A 12,573-nucleotide genomic window follows, 5' to 3' on the forward strand; every position below is an offset into this window, starting at 1 on the left:
CAAAATAAAGGGAATAAATGATGTCTAAAATATAGTTATTGAATATTTTAAATAAATTTCGGAGATGATCATTTCTCCTTTCTTCTGTTTTCATACAAGCAAAAATCATGTAAAGTCGATTCATGTTATAAATTATTGCTTGAGAATAGAATTTACAAATTGTAAAAAAAATATACATTACAATTCACCTAAATACATAATATTATTCGATAAAATAAATGTTTCGAAATTATGAGAATTGAGCTCAAAGATATATAAGGAAACGAAAAAACCTAAATAAAAGCATCACGATAATCGCACCGTTTAAATATCATTTTTTTTTCTTGCATTCCTCTATTAAATTTGGAATTTAAAGAGATTTAGGCTTCCAAATTTTTCGATATTCCATTAATTGATATATTCTAGAATTCTAGAACCCGGTATCGGGTATTTATTCAGGTTCTGACTTGACCCAAGAAAAAAACATCAAAACATTTTGTCCAACAACCAATAGGATCCGAGAATTTATCTTCTCGGAGATTCGAGTTCTATCGTCCAATTTTTTTTTAAAAATCAAGATTAAAATCCGACCGTATCAGAGTAAATGTTTGACCGAGTCAGCCAATCCGAACCTAAGTTCATTTGAACTCGGATTGGTCCATGTAGGGATTCAGTATATTCCAATCGTGATCTTAAAAGAAAATCTCTGATAAATATAGTTTTAAAAAAAAATTAGAAAGAAAAATAGAGACCTCTGAATTCTATGATTAGCCTTCCCTTGGACAAATCTTCTTTGCTAAATTTGTTCGATCTATTTTTTTTCTTCAAGATTCGCTGGTAGATCTGCAGAAATATTCTTTGCAGTTCCGTGTTGCTCGTAAGCCTTTTCCATGCATCCTTCATGGGCGGCAATTTGTACAGCTTGAATTATTATTTTTTTGGATGATTTAGTATTAAGAAATAATATTTATATCCACAAAGAAAAATGAAAGAAAGAGTTGTAAATACTTATCTTATGAATAGTAGACAATTTTGCTGTTAACCTTTGGATGCATTTATAATTGATAATAAAAAAATATATGGGAAATCGAATATACACTATATTAAATTTAAAAGTTTAATGGAAAAATTGTCTGAAATTAGTAAGGTAGGTATTCCAAATATCATGGAAATACATTTTCGGTAAAATTAAATTTTATAAAAAATTTTTAAACGCACTTCAAAAAATGTTTTAAATTTGAAAAAATAACATAATATTTAGAAAAGAAAAATAAAAATTCAAAAAGTGAAAATTGTCTAATAAGCTAAGTTTTTATATAAAGGCCTAAAAGTGGTGGCGTTTTCAGAAAGAAAATCTTGTTGCGGCTAAACGGATAAAAACTAACTAAAAATAATTTACGATCATGGGCAAGAAAATAAAAGGGAAATTCGAAATCAAAGGTAAAAAATTATTTCTTAATTTTAAAAATCTTTAGATGAAAATAAGATTATTTTGAAATGCTTATAATAGAAAAATAAACACACTGACGCTAACAATATATACTATTATTAAATATCTCTTGGTAGCATTTCTAGGAAATGAAATAGCCTATATATATATATATATATTACATATAAATTTTAAAATAATCTCTAAATTCAATGAATTTTCTTTAAAGCAAGGTTGCCATTTTTGGATCTCGTGTCATCTAGTGTCCGATTTTTAAAAACGGTTTACTCAATCCTGTTTCCAGAAAAGTATCATGCAAGCCTAAAGGTTTTGCTCACAGATAACACTTAGGATTGAACATCTATTAGAAATCTCGACACTTAGGCAATATTTTCCTGGGTATTATGTTGAGTTAGTTGTTTTTAACAAATCGGCTCAAATCGAGCCGTTTAACCACACTAGTGTCATCATTACAAAAAAAGTCTTAAGGCTTACCCTCTAGCTGATTTTAATATTTTTGTATTTTTAATTTTGAAAAAGCAGAAAAGCCGCTAGGATACCCTTCTTTGGAAGTTAATTTTAATAAAATTATATAATGTGAAATAAGGCTTTACTAATTTATATATTTTTTTTTTTAGTTGAAAAATTCTATATTATATAGGATCAAAATAATTATTGGATATAAATATATAGATGCTAGTATATATTATACCGGGTAATTTTCGGCTAAGAATCGAATCAATTTATCGTAATTTGTATCTATCAATTTTAAAATGGCTTCTAGGGGTGGTAGATTTGTATTAGATCCGGGATCCTTAATTTTTGAATGATTCAACAAATCGTATTTCCATAATATTTCTGCCAATGTTTCAAGGAAAGGTCCAGCCCCTATAAGACTTATAGCCAAGACGGGTTCCTTAAAAGCTTGTTTAAAATCCATAAATGAAGCTACCTTGAATAAGGAAGGCATGTAGCTTTCTTCTTCGAAAATTACTGAGGTAGTCACGATTAGATCTATATTATTATTTTTATATATCATATTTGAAGTGTTTACAAATGTTAAATTTTTAATAAAACCTATTTAAATCTTGTATGTTTTTCAAATAACTTGAAAAATACATACCATTGTAAAACAATAAATAAAATTAGTGTTGTTAATTGGTTGGTTGTGTAAAACCAAGACCCGGGGTTTGGGCCTAAAAATCCACTAAACCAGCTCTGAGCATGAACCCCGTGCAGAGACCCAAGGTTCAGACCCGGTATCGTGCGAGCAGGCAGCATAAAATCGGGTCGTAAATTAAGCAAATTAACAACACTATATAAAATAATACAGATACGTGTGAAATGATGCTAATATAATAAAGAGGAAATTATCTAATAATAGTCATTAATTGGAAGTTAAACTTCAGACGCAGTAACTCGAAGATAAAAGATAGTCTTAATTTATATGTCTTGTGGATTGAAAGGTAATTAGTATAAATAAATCATTCATAAATGTGACGAATAAATAGTAAAATACTCTTTAAGTTTAAAATAAAACTTTACGCTGTAAAATGTTAAAATAATTATAATATTAATTATATATTTTTTTTTCTCTTTAGAGAGAACTGGAACTAAAATTCAACAATTTGTGAGCAATTTAAACAAAATAAATACAAGAATATATTAACTGTATGTGTTCAAAAAGGGAACGGTAACAGGAAACTCTTGAGCATATATTTGGGAGTGAGTAAGAGGAGGCATGAAAGATAAATCGGGGATATATTCTTTTGAAAATATCAAGTATTTCAGCACGGTGTTAAAACTGAATCTTTATATGTTGGCAAAAAAATATATATTTAATTAAGAATATTCGATTTCCTTTAAAGTTAGTTATATTTTCCAATTTACTTGAAAATTTTAGTATAAAAATTGAAAAAGAATGGCTTGATATTTTAAAACGATCCTCACAATAAATGTTTTTAAAAAGTTATCGTAAATATACATAATATTAATAACTCGTGATCGAAATAACTCCTAGATTCGTGCGCTCTCAGATTAGATAGCAAAAATGTTTTAATTTGACTATGTTCCGGCAGGCTGACAAAGTAATCCAGGGCCTTCTCGGTTATGTTGAAGTCGATAAGAGTCTCTTTGCTTATTCCTTGCTCTAATTCAAATTCAGAATTTTCATGGACTATGTAAACGAAAGCCAATATTTTTATCAAATTTGTCTCCTTAGGATTTAACAACAATTTCAAGGCTAAATTGTCGACTAATGAGCTCATATTACGAGATATATCTAGATTCTTCACGTTATCCAATGCCTGTTTTTTTTTATTTTTGATGGATATATTATTTTTTTTAAAAAATATTCAAAATTCTATGATAGATTAAACCAAAAATGTCATATAAACATCACCTCTTTAAAAAAAGAGGAAATCTTACTCTAAATGCATTCATGGCAATGAAAGGAGAAGTCGATTTATATCTTGTAACGCACGCCACTAGATATTGAACCAACTGATCCGTTTGATTGTACATTTTGATTGACCATTTAGAATTCGCGATGGCCACCAAGGCTGCTTCCCCCAATTCCGCTTGGAGCTCTTTACTTAATTTTCTTAGAAGTTTTGTAAAAAACAAGAACGTACTGCTAACTTATATAGAATATTAAAACTAATATTATTAGGAAAAAAAAATAAATAAAAAAAACAAAATTTGTGTTTTTAATGTTTTTAAAAAAATTTAATAACTACAAATATCCTTATTAAAAATATAATCTACAAAATTGTTTAAAAATTTCATTAAAATGATAATTAAGCATTTCTATACGTTTTTTTTTTAATACCGTTTTTATGTTTAAAAAACATAAATATTTTCTTGTTTTTGTTCTTTATTAATGTTTTAGTTTTTTTTTATATTCCTAAATATTGTGTAAATCAGAATAAATTTCATTCATTATTAAACTATCTATTCTTACTTGACATCGTCGTAAAATATAAAATTATTCAGGTATTCCACTTTTGAGTAAGTCTTTTTGACAGTAACAGGACACAGCGGTGTCAGATACGCGTTTAGCATTCTGTAAACCTTGTATATTATAATTCTGCCTTGGCGGTTTCTGGCTCCATTAAAAAGTCGATAATTTTTTACGACTTCTCCTAATGTCACGAAGCATTTAGCCGATGGACGTTGGTAACACATATACTAAAATAAAGAGGAAAATCAATTTCAATATTTTTTTAGAGTTGTTTAGTAGTAAAAAATAAATAATTATATTTTTTCGTTAGCTGTATTGTATGATGCTGATGCAACCGTTATAAATTAGTTCTTCCTTCCTTCCTTCCTTCCTCCCTTCCTTCCTCCCTTCTTTCTTTTAAGAATTAATCTAAACAATGTTTTTTTTGCTTTATTGAAATTTGATATTACATAGGTCATCTTTAAAAAATCCGTGTTGGGGTTCTCCACGGCCATGAATGTATTAAGCAATCTTTCCTGAAATCTTGGGAAGTTTTTACGACAGTAGGACATAAATTCCTTGTCCTTTTCCTCGGTTAGCAAAGTGAGCAATGTTCTAGAACATTCAAAGGTTCCGCATTGAAATAGGGAATTCACGAGAAGCGATATCTATGCAAATTTTTTTTTTAAAAAATGATTATAAATTTATGATTTTTAAAGATACCATAAATAGATATACAAGCAATAAATCTCGTAAGTCATTATTCATAAAAAGTGAAGCCAAATTTTAAATTTATAAAAATGACAATAATTTCAACTTATATTCCAAAAATAAGGTGTATTAAATGAATATTTGCTTACATCTTTCTACCAAAAAGGGGAAGGGATATGTCACAGAATCATTGAAATAAAAAGGGGATGAGAATGCATGGTTTTGGTTTTGATCTCGTTATTTTTCTATTTTATTAGGGGGGGGGGTTAGGGAATAGTACTCTTATTGAATTAAGAAGGTTGTGTAAATACCAGTATCAATAAACGGTAAAATTTCTTTAACTAATTTTTTTTGGCTAAATTTACTTCCCATTTGTTTAAAAGTTCGCCATTCATAAGTTTAGTTTTTAAAATAGAATACTATGTAGTTTTTATCGTAAAATTGTTTTTATAAAATGAAATTAATGACGTTAAATATATTGGTTTCTATCGTTATCAGTATAGTTTTATTTAAAATATTTGTTTATATTTTTAAGATTCTGTTTTTGAAAGTGGAGTTTTGGCTAACATTTGATATCTTAAATCTTATGAGTATGACTTGGTCTGGGGGGTGGGTGAAGGGGGGGGGGGAATTATATTCTATATAATAGAAAAATTAAAGTTTAAAAATAAATCTTACAATCATATTCTTTCCCGCCATTCATATCGAAAATCAAAACTTTTGTGATAAGTAAAATTGTGTTAAATATTTATAAGCAGCTTTGCGCAATTTAAGTTTAAGCAAATTAAAAAATTTATTTTCATTTAAGATTTAAGTTTTATCCAAAATTCTTTTAATTGTTTGTTTGTAACTTAAATTATACCCATTACAATTATAATATAATATTGTGAATAGATTCTGATTATATGTTGTAAAATAAAGTCGTCTAATTAATCGAATAAAACAGTTTTTACGAATAAAAAAATCGTCAATTTATTGGAAATCTTTAAAATAGGCCTGATTTTTTTTTTTTAAAAAAAAATAGTTATTATGGAATGAGCTTTAAATTTAGGATCGGTTGGGGGTTTTTCGAACCTGTTTAGGTCGGACCACTGATCATATAATATATTAATAAACCTGATCATCGCTGACATTGCATTTGTCCCGACATTTTACTGCCCTTTTTACAAAGGTAACTACTTGTACTAACGTAGCATTCGGGGATCTTAAGAGATTTAGCAAAGTATCAAATGACGATAAACTTTCGTTCCAGGGCAAGTTGGGAGATATATGGCTCAGAATTTGGTCTAAACGAACTTAAATAAAAAAAATAAATAGTTAAAATTTTTGGAAAACGAATTTAGATTTTAAAGGTTAAAAAAAGAGAATTAATTTTAAGGACTAGTTAAAATCGATAGTGTTGTAAAACCAAACTTTAAACCAATTCAAATACGGCTCAAGATTTTTATCATCAAAATTTCTTTTAATCCTAATTTAATTTAAATCGCATTTGAATCTAATAAAGCAGAATTTGATGAAATGCTTCTTCAAATTTAAAAATCTTCAAGGTCTCTGTAGATTTTTCTTCTGAAAATTCTTACACGATTTTTTTGATCAGATTTAACTTAGACTTTTGCTCAATTTTCTTTAAAAATTTTTTTTTTTAAATTTTATAAACCCTCAAAAATGATATTTTTGCTCAAAATAGTGGGCAAAAAAGTTTTTTTTGAAGATGTATTTTATTTTCAAAACTCAGCAATAAAAGTTATTTGAGAACATTACTTACATTTTTTAGATTTATCATTGCGTTTAAAGGTTTCGTTGTCGGTGATCGCTAAAGTATCTTGATATCTTTTTTCTAAGATATTTTCTATGACACTGGAATTTACCTTGATCATTTTATAGGAGATGTGGAGAGCTGCTTCGGTTCTTTTTTTATTTTAAAGTTAAATATTAATTTAAGATTTAATGCCAGAACTGATTCATATTTTTTTTCTATAAGTGAATAATTTATTTAAGAATTATAATTGTATTCTAATTAAAAAAGAGGTTATATTCTTTTCTAAATAAATTAATACATTTTTTTACAAAAACTATGATAAAATTTATAGAGTGTACGAGATGTTCAGGATATCCAAATAGGCAGAATTTGCTGAATATAATCATTTCTGACAGTTCTTGTGCTACATGGAAAAAAAACTGCAAAAACCCTGCATGACAAGATGGAGTCTTTGACATCAGGTTTTTGCAGCATTTATTGGATTTGGAAGAAATATTTTGAATTTTCCAATATTTTATTAATTTGTGTTCGAAATTATTTATTTCTAATAAATTTTATATGAAGATTAGTTTCAATTTTTAATGCTATAAAATTTCAATAAAAAAAATTATCCCCCCCCCCCCTACCTCTACCCCGATTTATTTTCAATAAATAGAACCCAAGATAATATGGACTCTATTCTGTTATCAAAATTTTTCCCATATAGAATTTAAAATTCTCTGTACACTAATTAGGGTTCATTGGTCCTAATTTCCTAATAACGCTAACGAAAATTAACTCGGCTTTTGGACGACGTTAGAGTAATAATTAATAAGTGCGGATGTTTAATATTTTACATTGATTAAATAACAAATCGCTGACTGAATATTATAGTGTTCTATGTCCATCTTTTATAATTTTAGAGGAAAATTAAAAAAAAAATATATAAAGGTAGAAAGAAAGAAATGAAAAGAAAGAAAGAAAGGAAAAGAAAGAAAGAAAGTAAGATTTTCTTAAAAAACTTGATTTTTGTGACGGTACCGGACACAGGTATGGGATACTCTTCGTAACATTTAATTCGCTCTATATGTTTCATCTTTGTTATCTCGTATGTGCAGGTGGTATTAGGATCATACACTAGATCGGTAATGATATTCTAACATTAATTTTGGATGATTATTTACAAAAAAAATTAAATATTTTGATATTATCATAACTTTTATAAAGATATTTAAATTAATCTTTTAGTTGGGGTTACATATTATTATTAAGAGATATGGGGATTCTGAATCCTTGGGGATTCGGAATCTCTTGATCTTAAATCCTTTACCGAGGGCGATTTAAACTTAAAAGTCCGATTTAACCGGAAATGTATTTTAGCATCATGTGTAGAGTATTTACCTTATAAATTTCAGTCAATTTCAGCCATAGACATTTTAGTAATTTTTAATTTTATATGAAAAATCCATATAAAAATAAATATAAATTAGAAGTAGTTCTAAAGTTCATGGCAAAATTGGCTGAAATTTATAGGTTAAATTACTCTACACCTGCTCGAATACATTTCCGGTTGAATCGAATTTTAAAATTTTTTAAATCGCCCTCGGTAAAGGATTTAAAATTAAGAGATTTCGTATCCCCATACGACATATATATATATACTCAATACATTTTTGATCTATATCATATACGATGAAATGTCAATAGAAGTTAGAAGTAAATGAATAACGTGCTCACCATCACTGTCGTAGGGGCGTAGGTCGCTACATCCGGTAGGATATCTTTATGCAACATGCAGTATCGAAATAATTTGGTCCTTTTAAAAGAGATGTTCTTCAAAAATGTCTCCTGGTTATTTTCGTATAATGGAAAAATGGCTCTTTTGGGATCGTTTACTAATTCGTATTCGTAAGGACACAGACCCATTGCGTCTTCCTTAATATTTGTATAGTGTATACGATAGAAATTATTATTTTTATTAACGAAATATTTTACCGGTAGTAGGGAACTTGGTAAAAATATAGGCTAATTATTAAAGCTATCAAAGCTATTTTACCACTAAATAAAGACCTCCACCAATACCATCCAAAAATCGAAAAAATTTAATTTCAAAACTTCATACGAAAACACAGAATAAGACTTAACATAGATATAAGAGGTCTGCAGAGCCGGCCTCAGCCTGTAAATTTTGTCTACCCTGTTAAAAAATCAAGAAAACCACCATGGTTTGTTAATTCTTCTTGTACGAATGTTCCGGACAGCACATTTTCAAAATCGATATTTAATTTTTTTTTCCCCCCAGTGTCAATTAAGGCTATATATCATGGCTAATCTATTTCTATAACAACCGTTTTATAAATTAATTGTGTTTGATATTGGATCATTTTAGATAGACCGCTCTTAAAATACGAAGAAATAATTTATCTTCAAATGATATTAATCAAAATTTTAGCTTAAAATTCAATTAAAAAATCAAAAAAAGAAATTAATAGCCTTTGCTGGACCATTAAATTAAAATCTTGCGAAAAATTAATGATGTCTACTATCTCAATTTAGTCGCTTCATAAAAACGTTCTATTATCCAGATTTTACCGCCAAAAATATGTTATCTAAGCCTCGATATTTGGCGGTATTCTTTTCAACCAATATCGAGACTTAGGGAATAAATTTTGGCTTTTATATTGATTTAGAGATTTTATATAAGAAAGCGCCCAAAATAATCTTCGATAAAAAAAAAATATTTATAAAATATATCTAACTTCATTGCTGGTTTGGGAGGTCATGTAATCCAAATTATTCCTCACGTGGAAGATGGAAATGATAGATTTTTTGAAATTCCTAATCCATTCTGACTCCGAGGGTTCAGTGAAGATGTTTACGAAGAAGTTATAATCGAATTTGTAATAGACGTCATGCCTATTATGAATGCCATTTTTATTTTTTTTAGTAAAATGGTTTTAAATTATGCAAGCCTTGTGATTCAAGAATGATATTTAATTTTTTTTTTAAAAAGTTATTTTTATATCTCAGCTCCTAACTCAAAAATATTATAGCATACAGATTTCATTCAAATTTTATTTTAAAGATCAATGATTGGGCTACACATTGATATTAAATTTGTCGGATATATTACTTTTAAATGTTTACTAATTACTACTAATCCTGTTTGATGATTAAATTTTCTGATACATCTTACAAAGAAATTTATACCCGGTTATAATTTTATTTTTATCGATATTAAAATATTTTGCCAATTTAGGAAAAAGAAATTCCATATCATCCAGGGAAATTACTTTGTCGATATGATCTTTACCAAAATTATCTTCCATATCACTCTCTATTATCGACATTTTAAAATTTTAATTATCTTAGAAAATTGAGTTATAATGCACATTAAAATATAAATTTCAAATTCAATTTCAAAATTAAATTAAAAATTATGATTTTAGAGTTAATTATAAAATTATAAATATATTTTGATAATCTTTACATGTATTTATTATATAAATAAATTAGAAGCGAGCGCCATCTTTAAAAAAATTTACCGCGGCAAAACTACCACTATTGAAAAAAGTAACGCGATTTAGTAACGCGTTACTTAAACGATGTTGGTAAATATTAGAAAACAAATACGTGTCATATCATCGATCAAAAAACAATAGAAGTATGAGAAAATTATTTTTTAAAAAGTTATTCGATTAATTTTTCGGGTTCTCATATTCCGGTTATTCGGAGTGTTTTGAAACACAGGGAATGGAATGGATATTAAAATTCGGCAGCTCAAATTATGTTATCTTGAATTTTCTTTGACTCGGTTTTAACTGGATTAACTCTAATAAAAATGGGTAAAACGTGTTAAATCTTACATGGATATCTGGTCCAACATTTCCCAATTAGAGAAAGGGTAGTACTGACTCGATTTTTCGAATTGGTTGGCTAATTGAAATATCTCACAGTTTTCTAACTTTATAAAATAATACATTTACACATTTTGGGAGCTGAATTTTTGTAACTCGTTCAAAAATGTATCTATTTTTTTTAAACTTTATTTTTTTTTTTGGGGGGGGGGGGATATTTTATTTAGCTTTAAATCCTCACGACAAATTTTATGTAGCGGGTGCTTTAGCGAAATTCATGCAACACAAATACACTTTAGATATAGGTGCTTTATATTATAATCAGACACCTGCCGGCCCGGACTGGGTACACGGGTCGGATAGTATTTTAATTCTTTTAAATATACCCGGGCAGGGCCATATATTTTAAAACCAAATTTTCAATCCGCCATTGGTATCTATAAAAATTAATATAATATATTTTAAAAAAAATCCGAACCGGGCTTGAAAATATAAAAGCCGGGCCGGGCCATGCAAATGGTATCTCTATGCAGGTCTCTGATTACAATAATTATAATATAATAATCTTATCAAAATATTTTTAGAGAAGGAAGTAAAAGTAAGATTAATATTTTTTTTTAATCCTTAGATAAGAGATTAAAAGCATAAATATTGTAATAAAGTAAAGAGATTATAGATTGCTTATAAATAGATGGGGGAGGGGGGGGTGTCGTTCCAATTCAGGCAAAAATTTTTTTTCACCCACCCTTTTCCTAACCAGAACACCGATATGAGTGACTAGGGTAATTTTATCAAAATAAAGTAGGTATTAATTAATAAATGTTTTGATAAAAGATAAAGATATACACTCATTCGATTGATGCAATTAGGATATGCGTCAATCACAATGACGCAACGTCCAGTGATAGTTACATTCGCGGGAGACTGAACAGGGTGCGCTATGAATTCTGTCGCTATTTCGAAATTGTGGTCGTAGATGTATCGGTAACCAGGGACAAAAAATCCTCCTAAATCATAAATAAAGGTCACGTGATAGTCTATGATTCCCTCGAAAATATAGGAAAAAAAATGTATTTTTTTTTGGTATAGTACTTTGAGAGCATGGTTCTTCGTCGTAACTGTCAACAATCCCTAATAAAATTAAAATTTAATAATTCGTTACTATCAGCTGATTTGTGGACGTTCCTCTTATTTGTTAAGAAAACTTAAAATTCGAAATATATTCTTGCGCAATAATTCATCATGTTAGCAAGCTTTATATGAACGATGTTATAAGGGTTCAATTTAGGAATTAATAATAAGAAGAAATAAAAGTATCCTAAAAAGATGTCTTAAGAAAAAGGTAGAAATCTGAATAAAACTACATATTCAAAAAATATATCTGATGGAATTCAAAAATTATAAATTGAAATCAAATAAATGAAATTTACATATATAAATGTATATGTTATCAATGTATTTTTTCCGAATGTGTTATTATGTTTCAACTTTAAATCATCTTTTAAGCACGTGATTTTACTTCCTATCTTATAAATTACAGTGCTAACTTTTGAGGCATTAATAATTTATATAAAAAAATCTATAGGAAAACTAATATAACTAATAATAAGTTCAAAGTTTCATGGCAAAATAATCTGAAATTCATGGGATAGGATTTCCAAACATGATGAACTACATTTTCGGTAATATCAAATGTATAAATTTAAAAAAAACGATTTAAGGTTGAAAAAATAACACATTGCCCCTCTAGCATATATATTTAATTATAGGAATTTTTTTGAAAAAACTAGTGCGATTTTCTATATTTAAATAGAATAGATAAAAAAAAAATTGACTACAGAATATTTTTTTAAAAAATATTCTTGACTCCAGGACAGTCCTAAAGAATTATATTAAAAATCAATATAAATCCAATCTT

This window comes from Gordionus sp. m RMFG-2023, chromosome 4 (assembly GCF_954871325.1).
Source record: "Gordionus sp. m RMFG-2023 chromosome 4, tfGorSpeb1-WG-v2, whole genome shotgun sequence".
NCBI classification, from domain to species: Eukaryota; Metazoa; Nematomorpha; class Gordioida; order Chordodea; family Parachordodidae; genus Gordionus; species Gordionus sp. m RMFG-2023.